Source organism: Mobula hypostoma, chromosome 21 (genome assembly GCF_963921235.1).
Source record: "Mobula hypostoma chromosome 21, sMobHyp1.1, whole genome shotgun sequence".
Taxonomy (NCBI): Eukaryota; Metazoa; Chordata; class Chondrichthyes; order Myliobatiformes; family Myliobatidae; genus Mobula; species Mobula hypostoma.
In genome coordinates, this window is record NC_086117.1 from 62943089 (window position 1) to 62963958 (window position 20870).

Genomic DNA, 20870 nt, shown 5'->3' on the forward strand with positions numbered 1-20870 from the left:
TTAAGATCCTTCCTATTAGCCTTATAATCTTTTTTTTTTGGCATCCGTTAGTCTCATGAGACCATGGATTTGTGACTTGGAAGGTTTCCAGGGCGCAGGCCTGCGCAAGGTTGCATGGAAGACCGACAGTTGGCCATGCTGCAAGTCTCCACTCTCCACGCCATCGATGTTGTCCAAGGGAAGGGCATTAGGACCCATACAGCTTGGCATCGGTGCCATCACAGAGCAATGTGTGGTTAAGTGCCATGCTCAAGGACACAACACGCTGCCTCAGCCAAGACTCAAACTAGTGACCTTCAGATCACTAGACGAACACCTTAACCACTTGGCCATGCGCCAACACTTCTAGATCTTCTCAATCTCCAACATTACCTAGCTCTCTGAACATTTTGTAAGCTTTTCTTTTCTTCTTGACTAGATTTATTACAGCCTTTGTACACCACGGTTCTTGTACCCTACCATAACTTCTCTGTCTCATTGAAACATACCTATGCAGAACTCCACACAAGTATCCTCTGAACATTTGCCACATTTCTCCGTACCTTTCCCTGAGAACATCTGTTCCCAATTTAAGCTTCCAAGTCCCTGCCTGATGGCCTCATAATTCCCCATACTCCAATTAAACGTTTTTCTAACTTGTCTGTTCCTATCTCTCTCCAATGCTATTGTAATGGAGATAGAATTATTATCACTATCTCCAAAATGCTCTCCCACTGAGAGATCTGACACCTGACCAGGTTCATTTCCCAATACCAAATCAAGTATGGCCTTCCTCTTGTAGGCTTATCTACATATTGTGTCAAGAAACCTTCCCGAACACACCTAACAAACTCCACCCCATCTAAACCCCTTGCTCTAGGGAGATGCCAATTGATATTTGGGAAATTAAAATCTCCCATCATGACAACTCTGTTATTATTACACCTTTCCAGGATCTGTTTCCCTACCTGCTCCTCTATATCCCTGTTACTATTGGGTGGCCTATAAAAAACACCCGGTAAAGTTATTGACCCCTTCCTGTTCCTAACTTCCACTCACAGAGACTCCGTAGACAATCCCTCCATGGCGTCCACCTTTTCTGCAGCCATGACATTATCCCTAATCAACAGTGCCATGCCCCCACCTCTTTTGCCTCCTTCTCTGTCCTTTCTGCAACATCTAAAACTGGGCACTTGAAGTAGCCATTCCTGTCCCTAAGCCATCCAAGTCTCTGTAATGGCCACCATGCTCTAAGCTCATCCACTTTGTTCACAACATTCCTTCAGTCTGAGCGCGTCCCTTCTCTATCACCTGCCTATCCTCCCTCTTGCACTGTCTACAAGCTTTCTCTATTTGTGAGCCAACCTCCTCTTCCCCAGTCTCTTCAGTTCAGTTCCCACCCCCCACCTGCTCCAATCCCTCAGCCACGCATTTATTCTCCACCTCATTCTATTCCTATTCTCACTGCCGTGTGGCACAGGCAGTAATCCCGAGATTACTACCTCTGCGGTCCTGCTTCTCAACTTCCTTCCTAGCTCTCTGTAGTCTGTTTTCAGGACCTCTTCCCCTTTCCAACCTATGTCATTGGTACCAATATATACCACGACCTCTGGCTGTTCTCCCTCCCACTGCAGGATACCTTGGACGCAATCTGAAACTTCCCGGACCCTGCACCTGGAAGGCAAACTACGTACCATCCGAGTTTCTTTCCTGCATCCACAGAATCGCCTGTCTGACCCCTTAACTACAGAGTCCCCTTATCAATGCTGCCATCCTTTTCCTTTCCCTACCCTTCTGAACCACAGGGCCACTGTTGCTTCCCCCAGGTAGGCTGTCCCCCCCAACAGTACTCAAACAGAAGTACTTATTGTCAAGGGGTACAGCCACAGGGGTACTCTCTAGTACCTGACTCTTCCCCTTCCCCCTCCTGACTGTGACCCACTTGTCTGTCTCCCATGGCCCCGGTGTGACCACCTGCCTATAACTCCTTTCTAATCACCTCCTCGCTCTCCCTGACCAGGCGAAGGTCATCGAGCCACATCAGTTCCCTAACTGAGTCCCTCAGCAGCTACAGCTTGACACACCTGGTGCAGATATGGCCATCCGGGAGGCTGGGAGACCCCAGGCCCTCCCACATCTGACACGGAGCACAGAAAACTGGCCTCACACATATATTTCCTCCTTTCCACAAATAACACAGGTAAACCTACCCCACCTCGTCCTATTACTGCCTAAGCCCGTTGAGCCAAAGTCCGATTACTCCACTGCCCGCTCCGAACGCTGCCCACTGGATATGGTGGCCTTCTTTTTAAACCTTTCGCGCTCTACTGGCTCATGTCACGCGCCTGCGCAGTCTCAACTCTCTTTTACCCCAAGTAGTAAAAAAACTCCATTTGCTCCAAAAAATCAGCCTTTCACTCGCAGCCCTCTTGCTCTGAATCAAAAAAACAGATTCTGGACCACTGGCTGAAAAATAAGGGAAGGGAAGCTATAATGGAAGCTGTCACCGGGCCAGAGATTGTAAATCAGTGAATTATCCGAAACGTAGCAGGAAAGCTATTCCCCAAGGGATGAGTTGATTTTCAGAACAGGCCCTGATGCCCAGAGGGTTGCCAGCTCCAACGACAGGGACAGCATCTTTGCCTTTTAGCTCCCTAACCCGTCAGCCTAGGGGTGCCGCGGAGAAAAAGTGGTATAGGCGACAGAAATCAGACTGTCCAAAAATATGAAAGCATCTATGACCAGTGTAAGAACAGAGAACAGATGATCTGATTGATACCAGTGCCACTATGTCCTCTGTACACACACCCCCTACCACCGCGGGCACCCTCGCCAGTAGTACAACCATTGGAACCATTGGAATAGATGGTATTTCCATGACAGAGCCTGTCTCCACACCAGCGTCTGTGCAGGTGGAGGATAAGCTTTTAACAGACACCTTCATTATGATCGGGTGCGTATTGATGTCCAGCAGTTGCAGGAAGCCCAGAATCTTGCTTCACAGCAACAGAAATGTACCTGGAGAAAATCCGGACGCTACCAGGATACCGGGCTATGGCATCACCCAGGTGGTTGAGTTGTTGCCCCCGCAGTTTACTTTTGACCCTGGCTCGCCTGCACATGGCCAGGGTCACATGGGCAAAGGAGGGATGCAGCATGTCATTACTCAACAATGATACGCCCCAGGGATAACAGTAACTATCGAGAAGGTAGCACGGACTTGTTTAGTTGTCCAGCAAAACAATAGAGGAAAGATGCCCGCTAGATTTGATCACCTGCCCTACCAGAAATGCCTTTTGAAAACCTGCAGATTGACATATGCCTGCTGAAAGGGTTCTGGTATATATTGGTAATAGTAGACATGTTTTCCAGATGGGCGGAGGCCTATCCATCCAGGAGAGATGATGCAAGAACTGTGGTGAACATGTTGATGGAACAAATTATACCTAGGTTTGGAATTCCCATAGGGATAAATAGCGACAGGGGAACCCATTTTACAAATAAATTATTACAGGTACTGAAGGAGGCCTTGGGGTTCCAGAGGAAACTCCACATCCCCCATCAGCCCCAGTCCTCAGGTCTGGTGGAAAGAGATAAAAGCGGCTTTGACAAAAGTTTATCAGCGAAGCGGCCTCAGAAGCAGACTAATGTACACTCTGGGAAATCAGAAGAATAGAAATACAGGACTTACACCTCATGAAATTTTGATGAGGCAGCCTATGACAACAGGAACTCAGCCTCCCATGACTCCAGAAAAGGTAGTACTAATATGGAATGATGAGAAGACACTGAAACACGCATAAGCATTGTGCCAGGAGGCAGGAAAATTATCTGAGAGTCCGGCAAGCCCAGGTAGCTTTAACTGAAGGTAACATGCATCCGTTAAGCTGGGAGATAGAATATATGTGAGATCAATGGATAAAGATTCTTGCTCTCCTGGGTGGAAAGGCCCCTACCTAGTGCTGCTGACGTTAAGGTGAAGGAGAAACCTGACTGGATACATGCCACCAGGTGCAAGTTGCACCAAGACGAGGACAAAATAAACGCTGAAAAAGTGACATCTTCCCCAGGAGAGAGGAATGGCGCTGAGAACTAAGAACCAAGTGTTAATCAGAGATTAAAATTTTTAAAAATCTAATCTAACGTGTAGCTTGTGCTATATGTATTTAGTCACTGTGATAATTAACAAAATATATACTCTGTAGAGGACTAACATCAAGGAAGTAGAAACATATTGGGGGTAGGATTGATTAAGTGCCTAACAGCGCCAGAGAAATATGAAAGTGGAGAAGTTTTGAGCATGTGAAGGAAGGACAGGGTCACCCACATTTACACAATATATGGTGGCAGTCTGCTAATTATATGGCCTACTGCGCAAATTTAACAAACTGTTATATTTGTATGGTAGTTCCCCATTTCGCGTCGAGTCCTGTATATCTTAAACCCCTGCCGGTTGGAAGAGAATCCTCACTATGTATATTGGTAGGATTACAGGCCGATACTATTTCAGGCAGTGAGTCTGCTCGAAATTGTCTCGACTCTGTAAAGTATCTGGTCTTGAATAATCTTAAATTATGGGGAAACACCAACACTAATTTTACAGCACTGTGCTTCCCCTGTGGTCCCCAAGCCTTAGGTAATAGCTCCAACACTACCGCTGTGCCAAGGGAGGTGAATATAAAAACCCATGTAGCCCCGGCTACCGTCTGTGTTCAGGACCAAGGTCTAAGAAGAACTGGTTAGGATTTTCTTTCGCACCGCTAGTGCAGTGGCCCAATCAACCTGACAATGTGATCAATGTTACTGTTCACCACCTCTATAGGATATGGACGGCAATGGGAATATATGGGGTGCCCGCGATACGCTAGATTTGTGGGTCTAGGGTGTATCCGTGGCTCCCTCCACAATGAGCTGGTTGCTGCTATTTGGGAAAGTTGTCTACCTCTGTTACAACTATAGTCCTGCCACTCAAAGTTTCTCATGTGGACTACCTACACCACGAACTAGATAGGGTCTTCGGATTTCTGCAGGGAATAAGATTTTGGGATGATTATTGCCTGGTGAAGTGCAGTAAATAACGTCCAACAATAGACAATATAAGTTTAGAACTAGAGCAGTTGGCCAATGAGAGTATAGAGGGATTCGCCATTCTGAACTAGGAAATGCAAAATTTTCGACTGGTGACCTTACAGAACAGAATGGCCCTAGACTATGTATTAGCCAGGGAAGGAGAGGTCTGTGCGTTAGTAGGGAAAGAATGTTGCACCTACATACCCGATGCTTCAGAAAATATGACCATATGTTGGAACATATGATACAGCTACGAGATGAAATACATAGACTGAACTCTCGAGCCCCTCCAAAAGGTTGGGATCTCTTTAGGTGTGTTAAATCAGTGTTAGGAGAAGGAATATTTTCCTGGTTACAGCCCCTCTTTTACAGGCTCATTGCCCTGATCTGCTTAGCAGTGGTAGTTCAATGTATGCATTTGCTGGGTCTGTGCCCCTCCAGAGTCGCAGGGGAGACAGTAGCATTATTCCATGTGCAATTGCACATCACGGGAGGGGGGGAAGAGGAGGATAGTTACGATGAAGAGGAATGTTTAAAACCCAGTGGGTTATGTGCCCCCTTTTCTGAAAGAAGGGAATGCAAATCTTTAAGCATTGATCAGAAAGATCAACAAGGAGGGGCTTGTGGAAGAAATGGTTAAAACTAGTGTATGATGGGATACTTGTGTGTCTAATTCGGATGGCATTCACATAGCTGTGGATCTGAAGTCACAAATAATCCATCGCCAGATAAGGGCATCGCAAGAGGACATCAGTGAAATCCAGTGGTTCAGCATTCAATGTTATTAATAATGGATTTTTAATTACAGATTATTCTGCTGCCACAATGGGATTCGTACTCGAGTTTCCATATCATCAGATTCATTTTTGAATTACTCTTAATGCATGCATTACTAAATGACAATAAAAGAGGACTGTCTGTCCTCATAATCTAATCTAATCGAATCATTCAATTACCACGGTTGGATTATGAGCAGCATTCATTCATTCATTCATTCATGTATTTATTTATTTATAAGTTTGCTTATTTATCTGTCTGTCTATTTATTTATCAGTGCATTTATTTATTTATTGATTGATTGAGATACAGCACAGTTCAGGCTGTTCTGGCCCGTCGAGCCACACTGCCCAGTTGAATCACAAACAATTTACAATGACCAATTCACCTACCAACTGGTACGTCTTTGGGCTGTGGGGGGGAAACTGGGGTACCCAGAGGAAACCCACACGGTTACAGACATGGCAGGAATTGAAACCAGTCCACTGGTACAGTAAAGCGTTGTGCTAACCACTACACTACCGTGTGATGGGAATTGAACCCGGGTCACTGGTACTGTAAAGCGTTGTGCTGACCACTACACTACCGTGCGATGGAATTGAACCCGGGTCACTGGTACTGTAAAGCGTTGTGCTAACCACTACACTACCGTGCGATGGGAATTGAACCCGGGTCACTGGTACTGTAAAGCGTTGTGCTGACCACTACACTACCGTATGATGGGAATTGAACCCGGGTCACTGGTACTGTAAAGTGTTGTGCTGACCACTACACTACCGTGCGATGGGAATTGATCCCGGGTCACTGGTACTGTAAAGTGTTGTGCTAACCACTACACTACCGTGTGATGGGAATTGAACCCGGGTCACTGGTACTGTAAAGCGTTGTGCTGACCACTACACTACCGTGCGATGGGAATTGAACCCGGGTCACTGGTACTGTAAAGCGTTGTGCTGACCACTACACTACCGTGTGATGGGAATTGAACCCGGGTCACTGGTACTGTAAAGTGTTGTGCTGACCACTACACTACCGTGCGATGGGAATTGAACCCGGGTCACTGGTACTGTAAAGCGTTGTGCTGACCACTACACTACCGTATGATGGGAATTGAACCCGGGTCACTGGTACTGTAAAGTGTTGTGCTAACCACTACACTAACGTGCCAGCCTATCAAACTTATCAAATTCCAGTTTGTCTGTCTGTAAGGAGTTTGTACATTCTCCCCATGATCGCATGGGTTTCCTCCGGGTGCCCCGGTTTCCTCCCACAGTCCAAAGGCGTACCGGTTGGTAGGTAAAATGTAATTTGTCCCGTGATTAGGGGATTGCTGGGCAGGGTGGGTCAAAGGGCTGGAAGGGCCTGTTCCATGCTAATATCAATAAATAAACATGTATTATTGCATTCTCAGCATAGAATAAACTATGCCTGTGTATTATTGTGTACGATGCATGTATTCTAACATAGTATACTCTTGACAGAAACTTTGGTGGGGTGAATTTTAACTATGATGCTAGTAATCAGCTGTGTCACTGAGAAATAGTCTCTTTGAAAATGGCCTTTGCTGCCTCATCACTCAGTGGTTTTCAAGGCATTTCCTGCCATAAATATTATTTCCATCTCAGAGTTGCTAATCAAGTGAATTGCTTCACCCAGGATATTACCAAACTCTTGGGGTACATACATATATATATATACACACACACACATCTCGGATGCCTAGGGCTTTTGCACAGTACTGTATTTTTCAATGTGGAGCAGAGAACGAGTTTAAAAATCTGGCAGGAGCGAATGATATTTCGGCGAATGGCGAGGGTGGAGCGCCGCAGTAAGGGTGTTGACAGGTGGCAGAGAAGGAGTGTCAGGGGCAGGGAGGAGGGTGGCGCGAGTGCAGACACACCCAACCCTGAGACACCAAGCAGGGTTCTTTGCTTCCAAAGAATTGGTTTATTGATCATTACAGAATGTCTCTCTGGTGCCTCCTGCTCCCTCCCCTCTCCCTTCCCCTTTTCCCAACCATGATTCCTCTCTCCCTGCCCCCTTTCCACTCTCAGTCCACAATCTAGACCCTTATCAGAATCAGGTTTACCATCACTCACATATGTTATGAAATTTGTTTTTTTTTTGCAGCAGTACAGTGCAATACATAAAATCACTGCAGTACTGTGCAAAAGTCTCAGACACCCTTGCTGTATATATGTACCTAAGCCCTTTGCACAGTACTGTATATGCAGCCTAATTTGCAGTTGTGCCCCCACACAGGAGGGTAATGAACACTACCAGAAAAGAATTAATTTAATTTTGTTGAAGATTCTAGCTCTTCCTGGATCTTAGTTACTTGAGACCTAATATCTTATTCCGGTTTCCTTAAAGTTGTGCTGTTACTGGACGGGGTTCAAAGAGGTTCACGAAAATGATTTCAGGATTGAAAGGCTTGTCTTATGAGGAGCATTAGATGGTTCTGGGCCTCTACTCACTAGAATTCAAAAGAATAAGAGGTTGACCTCATTTCAGCCTTTCAAATGTTGAAAGGCCTCAACTGAGTAGATGTGGAGAGGATGTTTCCTATGGTGGGACAGTCTAAGACCAAAAGATGCAGACTCAGAATAGAGGGACGTCGATTTAGAACAGAGATGAAGAGGAATTTCTTTAGCCAGAAAGCGGTGAATCTGTGGAATTTGTTGCTACAGACGACCGTGAGGGCAAGTCATTGGGTATATTTAAAGCAGAAATTGATAGATTCTTGATTAGTCAGGGCATGAAGGGATATGGGGAGAAGGCAGGAGATGGAAAATGGATCGGCCATGCTGAATTGGTGGAGCAGACTCAATGGGCTAAATGGCCTAATTCTGCTCCTATAGCTTGAGGTCTTTAACTGGAAAACGTATTCACAACAGGTGTAGTGGGTGTGTTGATCATTCACTGAGTGGGAATGGGGCAGTAAAATTGCTCATTAATCCTTTGGTTTTAGGCCTAGTAAAGTGGAGAAAATGCACCCCCATCTGTCCACGAGCTTACTTTATCTTCGGATGATCCTTCATCGTCAGCAAAGTAGGAGCCAACTCCTGACATCTTTCCCCTGTGAATCGTCGTTGCCAATAGTCAACTAGCAGCTTACCTGAAATGTGAAAAGGAACATTAGAAGAATTTTAATCAAAGTCCTCTGAGACCTCTTCTTTGGGATCACCAAGCTGGTAATCTATTTGTCACTGGCACATGGCAAGGTTCAGCATGAGATGCTCATAGCTCTGAGAAAGCAGTAGTGAAAGTACTTTTGGCATTGATATTATCAGGATGGGTTTTATGGGGGAATTTCTCGAAGTTAGAAGTAAATTTATTATCAAAGTACATATATATTTCACCATATGCTACTTTGAAATTCATTTTCTTTTAGCATTCACAGTAAATACAAAGAAACACATTAGAATCAATGAAAGACTGCACACAAGATGGACAAATACCAATGTAAAAAAAACAACAAACTGCAAATACAGAAAAAAAATAATAAATAAGCAATAAATATTGTGAACGTAAGATGAAGAATGCTTGAAACTGAGTCCATAGATTGTGGGAACAGTTCAAGTTGAGTGAAGAATCTCCTCTGGTTCAATAGCCTAATGTTTGAGGGGTAAGAGACGTTCCTGAACCTGGTGGTATGAGTCCCGAGGCTCCTGTACCACCTTCTTGGTGGCAGCAGCAAGAAGAGAGCATGGCCTGGATGGTGGGGTACCTGATGATGGATGCTGCTTTCCTGTAACAGTGCTCCTGGATATCAGTACAGAAGATTTGAAAGAACAGGAAACTAAATATCCGCCTGAAGTTGATGTGGGACCCAGATGGAGGGCTTGCACAAAATCCCCTTCCCTGTCTTTGTCACTGATAGCCGACAGTAGAAAAGATTCAAAGGATTCAAAGTACATTTATTATCAAAGTATGTATGTAGTATACAACTCTGAGATTCATCTTCGCCACAGACAGCCACGAAACAAAGAAACACCATGGAGCCTGTCTAAAGAAAAAGATCAAACCCCAATGTGAAAAAAAACTCATGCAAAGGGCAAAAAAAGACAAGCAAAAAAATACAAAATATAAAGCACCGAACCACAAGGTAATCAACAGGGTCCACACGTATTCAGTCCAGCTCAGTTCAGCCAAACCCTTTGTTATCTGCTGGCTGCAGAGCCAGTCTGCCCAGTCAAAATCGTACAAAAAAGCAACAAAAAAAGAAGTGACCAGAAACCAGAAATACTTGATAACATGAAATACAGAGTCCGAACCACAAACCGCATCCATTCAGGACCCGGGACTCTAGCACAAATCAATTTTGCCAAGTTGCTTTAATAGATCTTTACGTTGTGTGTGCCACAGTCAAAATCACAAGTAAACAGTGAACCATATAACTCAGGAACAGACCAATGTTCTGATAAGCCAATCAAATTAATGATGTCTGATTATTCTAATTTCTTCTGCGTGCTCATGGTCTACCCTCTATGTTCCGCTGTCAACCTAAGAGCCTCTTACCGTCTTACCTATCAAATGGTGAATGGCCTCGATAGAATGGATGTGGGAAAGGATGCTTCCTGTGGGGGGGAAGTCTAAGACCAGAGGGCACAGCTTGAGAAAGGAGATGAAGAGGAATTTCTTTAACTAGAGTGAGGTGATCTGTGGAATTTGTAACCACAGGCGACTGTGGAGGCCAAGTCATTGGGTATATTTAAGGATTCTTGATTGGACATGACATCAAAGGTTATGGGGAGAAATCTGGGGAGTGGGGCTGAGGAGGGGAAAAAAGGATCAGCCATGATGAAATGGCAGAGCAGACTCAATGGGCCAAATGGCCTAATTCTGCTCCCGTGTCTTATGGTCTTCTGGAAAGGGAAAACTCTGGCCTCAAACCTCTGCTACCTTGTAGTTATACCCACTCACGGGGAAGGCTTTGGGAGTAAACCCTGAGGGAAAAATCCACAGCTGGAGTCGCTAAGGCAGTCCTACGTTTGAGTTCAACACTGACTGGCAACTCCTGCAATACTGCTGGTGCCAAACTGTATCAGTCTCTGCCATTCCTTTGGGTTCATCAGATGTGTGGAGAAGGAGAGCTTGCTACACGGGCAACAGCTTGCTCTCCATATTGTACTGGCGTGAGTACCTAGACAGTTAGGACACAACATCCATGGTCGGCCCCAACTGACAGATGCCTCAAATAAGATGAGGTAGATTCTCAGAATTTTTCCCCAGTCTCCATTCTCCAAATCTGTCTTAAGTCCTTCTGCAGCCTACCTGTTTCCTTAACATACCTGCCCCTCCACCCATCTGCAAACCTGGCAACAAAGCTGTCTTTTCCATCATCTAAATCATTGATATATATCATAAAAAGAAGTGGTCCCAACATCAACTAGTCACTGGCAGCCGTCCAGAAAAGAATCCTTGTATTCCCACTTGCTGTCTGCAACCAATCAGCCAATGCCCTTAACCATGCCAATTATTTTCCTGTAATAGCATGGGCTCTTAACTTGGTAAGTAGACTCATGTATGGCATCTTGTCAAAGGCCTGCTGTAAGTCCAAATATACAACATCTACTACATCCCCTTTATCATGTAATGTACATGTAATCTCCTCAAAGAATTCCAATAGGTTTGTCAGGCAAGATTTTCCCTTAAGAAAACCATGCTGACTTTGTCCTGTGTCACCAAGTACTCTATAACCTCATCCTTCACAATTGACTCCAACATCTTCCTAACAATTGAGATCAGGCTAAATGGTCTATAATTCCCTTTCTGCTGCCTTCCTCTTTTCTTAAAGAGTGGAGTGATATTTGCAATTTTTCAGTCCTCTGGCAGCATGCCAGAGTCCAATGATTTTTTAAAAATCATTACCAGTGCCTCCACAATCTCTACCACTACCACTTTCAGAACCCTGGCCTGGGTGACTTATGTAGCCTTAGGTCTTTCAGCTTTTTGAGCACCTTCTCCCTTGTAATAGTAACTGCACTCACTTCTCTTCCCTCACACCCTTCAACATCTGGTACACTGCTAGTGTCCTCCACAGTGAAGACTTGTTTATTTATAAAGCACTTATTTAATTCATCTGCCATCTCCTTGTCCCCCGTTATTTTTTCTCTGGCCTCATTTTCTGGTGACCTATATCCACTCTTATCTCTCTTTTACTTTTTTTATATACTTGAAAAAGTCTTTACTCTTCACTTCAATATTGTTTGCTAGCTTGCTGTCATATTTTATTTGTCCTTCCTCATCATTCTTTCAGTTGCTGTCTGTGGGTTTTAAAAGCTTCCCAATCCTCTGTCTTCCCATCAATTTTTGCATTGTTTTATGCACTCTCTTTTGCTTTTAAATTAGCTTTTGTCAGCCACGGTTGTACTATTTTGCCATTTGAGTATTTTTCCATTTTTGGAACACATCTATCCCACACATTCCTCATTTTTCCCTAGAAACTCACACCATTGCTGCTCTGCTGTCATCCCTGCCAGCATCTCCTTCCAATTTACTTTGGCCATCTCCCCTCTCTTACCATTGCAATTTCCTTTACTCCACCAAAATACTGCTACATTGGACTTCACTTTCTCTCCATCAAATTTCAAGTTGAACTCAATCATCACTGCCTCCTAAGGGTTCTTTTACCTTCTGCTCTCTAATCACCTCCAGTTCATTACATAACACCCAATCCAGTATAGCTGATCCCCAGTCGGCTCAGTGACAAACTGCTCTAAAAAGCTATCTCTTAGGCATTCAACAAACTCACTCTCTTGAGTTCCATTACCTACCTGATTTTCCCAATCGACCTTCATGTTGAAATCTCCCATGACTATCATAACATTGCCCTTTTGATACGCCTTTTTTATTTCCTGTTGTAATCTGTGGTCCACATCCCAGCTACTGTTGGGAGGCCTGTATATAACCGCCAGCAAGGGTCCTTTTACCCTTGTAGTTTCTTAACTCAACCCACAAGGATTCAACATCTTCTGATCCTATGTCACATCTTCCTTCTGATTTGATGCTATTCTTTACCAGCAGAGCCGCACCACCCCCCTCTGCCTACTTTCCTATCCCTCTGATACAACGTGTAACCTTAGACATTCAGCTCCCAACTACAATCATCTTCAGTATGCTTCAGTGATGGCCTCAACATCATACCTGACAATCTGTAATAGTGCAGCAAGATCATCCACCTTATTTCTTGTAATTTGTGTATTGAGATGTAACATATTGAGTACTGTATTTGTTACCTTTTTTGATTCGGCATCCCTAATACACTGATACTCACCCTGCTGGCTGCAATTTTGTCCCATCATCTACCTGCCCTTCCTAACAGTCTGACTGCACACTAGCTTTGTATTTTTACTATCTGTCCTATCCTGAGTCCGTTAACTCTGGTTTCCAACCCCCTGGCAAATTAGTTGAAACCCTCCCCAACAGCTCTAACAAACCTGCCCGTGCGAACATTGGTTCCCCTCAGTTCAGGTGCAACCCATCAAAACAGATGAGCTGTCAACCATGGCTGATGAGCCCCATCCGCCTGAAGCATATGGTTTTAAGATGCCAGTAACTTGCCTTTGCTCCTTCTGCTGTCAGTAGAAATTATTCAGCCAGGTTTAGTAGCTAAGCCACACGTGAAGGCCGGGCTACTTGAGGTGCATGCCACTGGGAGAATTTAATTGATAGTAGGAGCTTGTTCCCATTACCACCCCCAGCTATAACAACCTTAAGGAACCCCTATTTTATCTATGCTGCCCATAATCTTACAAACCTTTGTCAGATCTCCCTCAACCTCCCATGCTCGTTTGTTTAGCCCCTGCTCTTTAATCCAGGTGATATCCTGATTAACTTGCTCTGCATTCTCTCCAAAGCAAGATCCCCACTAATTTTTTTTACAGCTACACAGACCAACTCTGAGCAGGGACTATTTATATGGCCTGAAAACCGTGCAACACTTAATTTTATTTGTAGAATGAAAATTGAAAAATCACATACTTTTGATTTTATTCATTGAATGCTATAATGAAGTACAGTGCAACAAAGAAAATCTTTCACTTTTCATAAACTTTTTCTGGTCTGTCTTTATTACAAATCCATTGTCCATAAATACTATCCAAATTAATTTCCAGATTTACATCTGAATGAACTGATAAGATTAAATCCACATTCACAATCAGCACAAGAAGCTAGAAAATTTCCAATAATGTCAACAAGAATTGACAGTAATTCAAATTCTTTGTTTAATGAGCTACTGACTTCCATTCTGTGTTTATTGTTACAATTTGGAGCAGAGTTGTAACTTGAAACACTGACAATGTAAATACATTGAAACTCTGAAATGTGTCAAGGTAAATGTGATATGTTTATAATTTAGAAAATCTATGGATTATATTCATTAAGACATAATTAATTACAGGATTAATCACAATTATATTAGAATAGATTTCCAAATTATGTTGACATTATATAAAAGACAATGTACATTGATTAAAGAAAAGCAAGCTTGTTTGAAGAAAACCCTTCCCAATAACCATCAGCATAAAACCTGTAGCACCAAAAATCCTAATACACTTGACCACCATTATATTAAGGTAAGGAATACCTACTGTTCCATGCCCAGATGGCATTTCAGTAAATCTGATCTTTTGGCTGTCCTTCTCCTACCTTATGATAGGCAGAGTGAAAACAGCAAAACTGCAGAGATTAGGACAACAAAAAGGTGGTCATGGGAGGTTGAGGAGTGACTATGAGATTGCTTAGAGTCAGTGTACTGGGCTGTGTTCAAGGACTCATCTGTGGATCTGTATGGGACCACCCTCCTGAAGGATGCTCTCATGTTGGCCTCAGAGAATGAAAACATGGTTGTCACAGACTTTATTAAAACAGTTGTGGATGAGTGCATCCCCACAAAATCATTCTGTGCCCTCCCCAGTCAAAAGCCCTGGATGAACCATGAGATCCACAATCTGCTGAGGGGCAAGTCCGAGGCATTCAAGTCTGATGACGAAGAAAGTTACAAGAGGTCCAGGTACAATCTACAGAAAGCCATCTCATGGGCAAAGTGGCAATTCCAGATTAACCTTAAGTCAATGAAGGATGCTCGACAGTTGTGACAGGGCTTGAATACTATCACCTCTTATGAAGTTAAATCAAGCGACATAGACGACAACCAGCCTTTGCTTCCAGATGAGTTCAATGCCTTCTGTGCTTGCTTTGACCATCAAAATACAGAGGAAGTATCACAAACTCACACAGCCCCCAATGATCCAGTGTTTTCATTCTCTGAGGCCAACATGAGAGCATCCTTCAGGAGGGTGGTCCCATGAAAAGCATCGGGCCCAGATGGGGTACCTGGCCAAGTACTAAAGACCTGTGCTGATCAGCAGTCTGGAGTGTTCACTGAGATCTTTAACCTCTCATTTTGACAGTCTGAGGTACTCACCTGCTTCAAGCAGACTTCAATTATACCAGTGCCTAAGAAAGTTATACCCTGCCTCAATGACTGTTTTGTCCAGTAGCACTTGCATCCACAACGATTAAGTGTTTTGAGAGATTGGTTATGAAACATATCAGATCCTGCCTGAGAAGTGACTTGGATCCAGCACAACAGGTCCACAGCAGAAGACATCTCATTTGTTCTTCACTCAACTTTGCTACACCTAGACAACAAGGATGCATACATCAGGGTGCTCTTTATCGACTACAGTTTAACATTCAATACCATCATTCCCTCAAAACTAATCAATAATCTCCAAGACCTTGGCCTCAATACCTCCTTGGGCAATTGGATCCTCAATTTCCTCACTTGCAGACCCCAGTCAGTTCAGACTGGCAAAAATATCTCCTCCACGATCTCCATCAGCACAGGTGCATCACAAGGCTGTGTGGTTGGCCCCTGCTCTACTCACTTATGACTGTGTGGCTAACCACAGCTCCAATGCCATATTCAAGTTTGCAGATGACTACACCGTCATAGGCTGAATCAAAAGTGGTAATGAATCAGCATATAGGAGGGAGATTGAAAATCTGGTTGAACGGTGCCACAGCAACCACCTCTTACTCAATGTCAACAAGACCAAGCTGCTGATTATTGACTTCAGGAGGAGGAAAACAGTGCTCCATTAGCTAGTCACTTGAACAGAAAATCCTACTAAAAGTTGATCACATGGCCCAGTCCATCACAGGTACAGCCCTCTCCGCCACTGAGCACATCTACATGAAATGCTGTCACAGAAAAGCAGCATCCAACATCAGGGAACCCCCACCACCCACACCATGCTCTCTTCTCACTGCTTCCATCAGGAAGAAGATACAAGAGCCTCAGGACTCACACCACCAGGTTCAGGAACAGTTATTACCCCTCAACCACCAGGCTTCTGAATGAAAGGGGATAACTTCACACACCTCTGTTTGCTCCATTATTGAAATATTCACACAACCTATGGACTTACTCTCAAGGACTCATCATCTCATGTTCTCAATATTTATTGCTTATTTATTTATTATTATTATTTTTTTCTTTATTTTTGCATTCATATAATTCATTGTTTTTTGCACTTTGGTTGAATGTTTAGGTTGGTGCAGTGTTTCATTGATTCTGTTATGATTATTAGTCTATTATGGATTTATTGAGTATGCCCACAGGAAAATAAATCTCAGGGTTGTATATGGTGACACATGTGTACTTTGATAATAAATTTACTTTGAACTTTAATCATTCAAGCTGCACAGCAACAAAGGCTATGTGCTTGGGAGCATTCAGTTACTGCATGGTCGCACACCCATGCAGCTTAGGGGGAAGAGTGCTCCAAAGTATCCACTTCCTCCCTGTAATAAGGCAAATGGAATTGAATGCCATCCTCTGGATGTGGGCTGTGCAGTAAGTAAACTTGCGGCAAATTATGGATTTTTTTCCCCAGAGGCAGGAGAAACAAACACGTGAATTGGTTTTTAAAAACGCAAACAACAGGAATTCTGCAGATGCTGGAAATTCAAGCAACACACATCAAAGTTGCTGGTGAACGCAGCAGGCGTTGACTGTACCTCTTCCTAGAGATGCTGCCTGGCCTGCTGCGTTCAGCAGCAACTTTGATGTGTGTTGCGTGAATTGGTTTGTTTTGGATGGCTTGTGTCTTATGTGCATTGTTGTTCGAATTTCGAAGTTCAAAGTAAATTTTATTATCAAAGTACATATGCCATATACAACCCAGAGATTCATTTTCCTGTGGGCATAAACAATAAATTTATAGAATAGTAACTATAACAGGATCAATGAACGATCAACCAGAGTGCATAAACATGTATTAGTGTTCATAAAACAATAGGTCATTGGTAATTGGTTTACTATTGTCACACTAGGTACAGTGAAAAGCTTTGTTTTGCAGGCCATTCATACATCGAAGTAGAAGAAGGAAAAAGCATAGTGTCACAGTTACAAAGAAAGTACAAAATGATTCACAATAAGGTGCAAGGTTTGATGAGATAGATTGTGAGGTTAACCGTATATCTTCTGCCAGATGAGAGATGAGAGAGGATTGAAGAGAGAATGTCAGCTGGGTGGGGGGGGGGGGCTACATCAGAAAAGAGAGTGTAGAGTGAAGATAGCTAATATAAAGAGATGAGGCAGGGGCTGGTAATTATAGATTTATAGAATTATACAGGATTATACAGTTCCTTCAGCTCAACTCATCCATGCCAAACAAGTTGCCTACCTGGTGTGGAGAAAGAATGGCCAAACACAGGCAAGTGGGCCCAACATATTGATCCAATCACACCAGCAGCTGTACTGCATTTGGAGTTTGAGGAGATCAGGTCTGTCACCAAAGATCCTAGCAAATTTCTACAGAGCTACTGTGGTTCTGGAAGACTGGAAACTTGAAATATCACTCCACTCTTCAAGAAGGGGGAGAGGCAGAAGAAAGGAAATTATAGGGAAGTTAGTCTGACCTCAGTGGTTGAGAAGATGTTGGAGGAGACTGTTAATAATGTTGTTTCAGCATATTTGGAGGCACAGAATAAAATAGGCCATAGTCACAATGGTTTCCTCAAGGTAAAATCTTGCCTGACTAATCTGTTGAAATTCTTTGAAGAAATAACAAGCAGGATAGACAAAGGAGAATCAGTGGATGTTGTGTACTTGGATTTTCAGAAGGCCATTGACAAGGTGCCACACAAGAGACTACTTAACAAGTTATGAGCCTATGGTATTACAGGAAAGATACTCATATGAATAAAGCAGTGGCTGATTAGCATGAGGCAAAGAGTGAGAATAAAGGGAATCTTTTCTGGTTAACTGTTGGTGACTAGTGGTGTTCCAGAAGGGTGTGTGTTACTTCTTTTTATGTTATATGTCAATGACTTGGATGATGGAATTGATGGCTTTGTTGCAAAGTTTGCAGACAATACAAAGATAGGTGGAGGGGCTGATAGTTTTGAGGAAGTAGAAAGGCTACAGAAGGACTTAGAAAGATTAGGAGAATGGGCAAAGAAGTGGCAGACTGGCTGGTTGGAGGCTCGAAGTTTTCAGATGGACTCAGAGTCGGACTGTGGTCAGGTGCTTCCAGGATGCTGCATCGGCAAGTTTGCGGTGCTGGAAGCTCATGGCAGGGAGAGTTTCTCCCTTCTACAGTCTGCGTGAGATGTTGGGGCTATCGGGACTTTGAGACTTTCTTTTTACTGTGTTCATGGTCTGCTCTTATCAAATTATGGTATTGCTTTGCACTGTTGTAACTATATGTTATAATTATGTGTTTTTTGTCAGTTTTAGTCTTGGTCTGTCTTGTATTTCTGTGATATCATACTGGAGGAACATTGTATCATTTTTAATGCATGCATTTCTAAATGACAATAAATGAGGACTGAGTGTCCCCATAATCTAAAAAACATCTATGCCATATTGCATGCTTTGTAGATATCTGCTTTACACAGACTGGAGCAACACCATAACCTCATTGTCTTGAGGAATGACAATAAAGCTCTATTCTATCTCATTCACAATAGTCAAGGGCAATATCTTTCATATTTTGGAGTTTCTCTGGAAGCTGGCATCAGAAAATTCCTGGCAAGGATAAATCCACAAACAGACCCAGGTGGTGTTGCTGGAAACAGATGAACCCATCGCATGCAAATAAAGCAGGTGCAAGAGATGGCAGTTTGAAAACTAACGTCCCAGGAACCAAGGCCACCTGGACACCAGCCATCTGAAACAAAATAATTGCTCCCACCCTCCATCTCCAGAATATCCCTGCAAGTCAGTGACTTTAAATGGTCAAAGAGTAGGAGAACGGTGCAGAGAGAAAAAGTGAAGGTCAAAGTTCAAAGTAAATTTATTATCAAAGTACGTGCTGTATGTGTCACCAAATAAAACCCTGAGGGAATTCTTGTGGGAATTCACAGTAGATACAAAGAAATGAAAAAACAACACACAAAGAAAATTGACGCACGCAAGCCTCCAAATCCCATGACAAGATTGTGGTCCTCTTGCAGGATGCAGATCTCATAAGCTACAATTTGGTAGAAATTCTAACAATAATGGTACAATTGGTTTGATAGTGCCCTTAACAAAGTACACAATTAAGATCATATAGGCTATTGGGGAATATATAGGCAAGGTGCACAATTAAGATTATATAGGCAATTAGTGAATATATAGGCAAGGTGCACAATTAAGAAAATATAGGTTTAACTCCTTTGGAGTTCAAAAGTTTTGGGGAGAAGGCAGGAGAATGGGGTGGAGAGGCATAATAAATCAGCCATGATGGAATGGCAGAGTAGACTCAATGGGCCAGATTTTGCCTAATTCTGCTCTTGTGTCTTATCACCTCATGATCCAAGATCAGAAAAAGTTGAAACCAAGAGAGAAATTAATAACCTTGATCAAGTTATGGATTTTCTGGGCAATAAGTATGCTGTGGAGTTTGGGAGGGAGAAGCAACTGAGGTGTGAACTCCAGAATAGAACCAGTAATTCTGAATAATGCTCAACAGGCCTCTTCCCAACTAATGGTCCGTTCAGCTTTGAGGTTCATCTAGATTGCACTCTAAAAAAGACATTCTAAAAAACAGCCCCTAAAATTTTCAAAGGGTTTAAAGCAAGGGTTCCCGACCTGAGGTCTAATGATCCCTAGTGTAATGGTATTGGTCTGTGGCATTAAAAAAAAAGGCTGGGAATCTCTGGAAGGAAATATTTCTGCCAACTTGCTTCAATGACGTCTATACCATAGTGATTCATTGCTGGGAGTAGGCAGCTTAAGGTATGACCTTTGCACAGAAATCCTTGGGACATCACGAATGGAGACGCAGTCCATAGACCAGCATTCTCAATTCATGGTGCCAGATCGGTTGGAACTCCAAAGTTCATTCCTTCATTATTTGTCCACTTCACTAAAGGTGTCAGTGGGTTACCATGCGTTCTTGATGATTGCATCAGTGTCTCACCCCGCTGTTAGGCGTAGGTAAGCGCACCCGACAAGAGTCGCCAGTTGGAAAAACCAGATGGCAAGCAGGTTAGTTCTATTTAGCGCCAGGGGAAACAAAAGTGCAAAGGCTGCCCAAAAGTTGTGAAGTAAAAAAGTAGTTACAAATAGACCAGTGAAAACAAACATGTAGAAAAATTTACAAATATACAGAGGCTTTCTCCGCGACACACTTTCCAATATAACTATTCACCAAACCCCACAAAAAAAATCAATATTCCTGCCCAAGGTTGCGATCAAACACTGCTCACCTCGAAACAGGAGGTGTGCTGCAAAACAAAAAAACTCTCGTTATTTAGAAAGGATCTTCCCCAAAAAATCAAGTTTTTACATCGCCACTGGCAGAATAAACTGCCCAAACTCAAGCCTTGTGCAAAGTCACACAAGTACTGTCAATAGATGCGGCTAGGATTGTCGTATTGAAACCCCCTGATTGTTATGGGTGCTTGAATCATCATGGTTATAGCTTGGTCTCTGCTCCTCAACTGAAATTAAACTCAATGTCACAAACCAGATTAATAATTGGCTTCCTGGTGCGATTTGGAACCTGTAGTTCAGTTTGGGTCGAACGCATAATTCC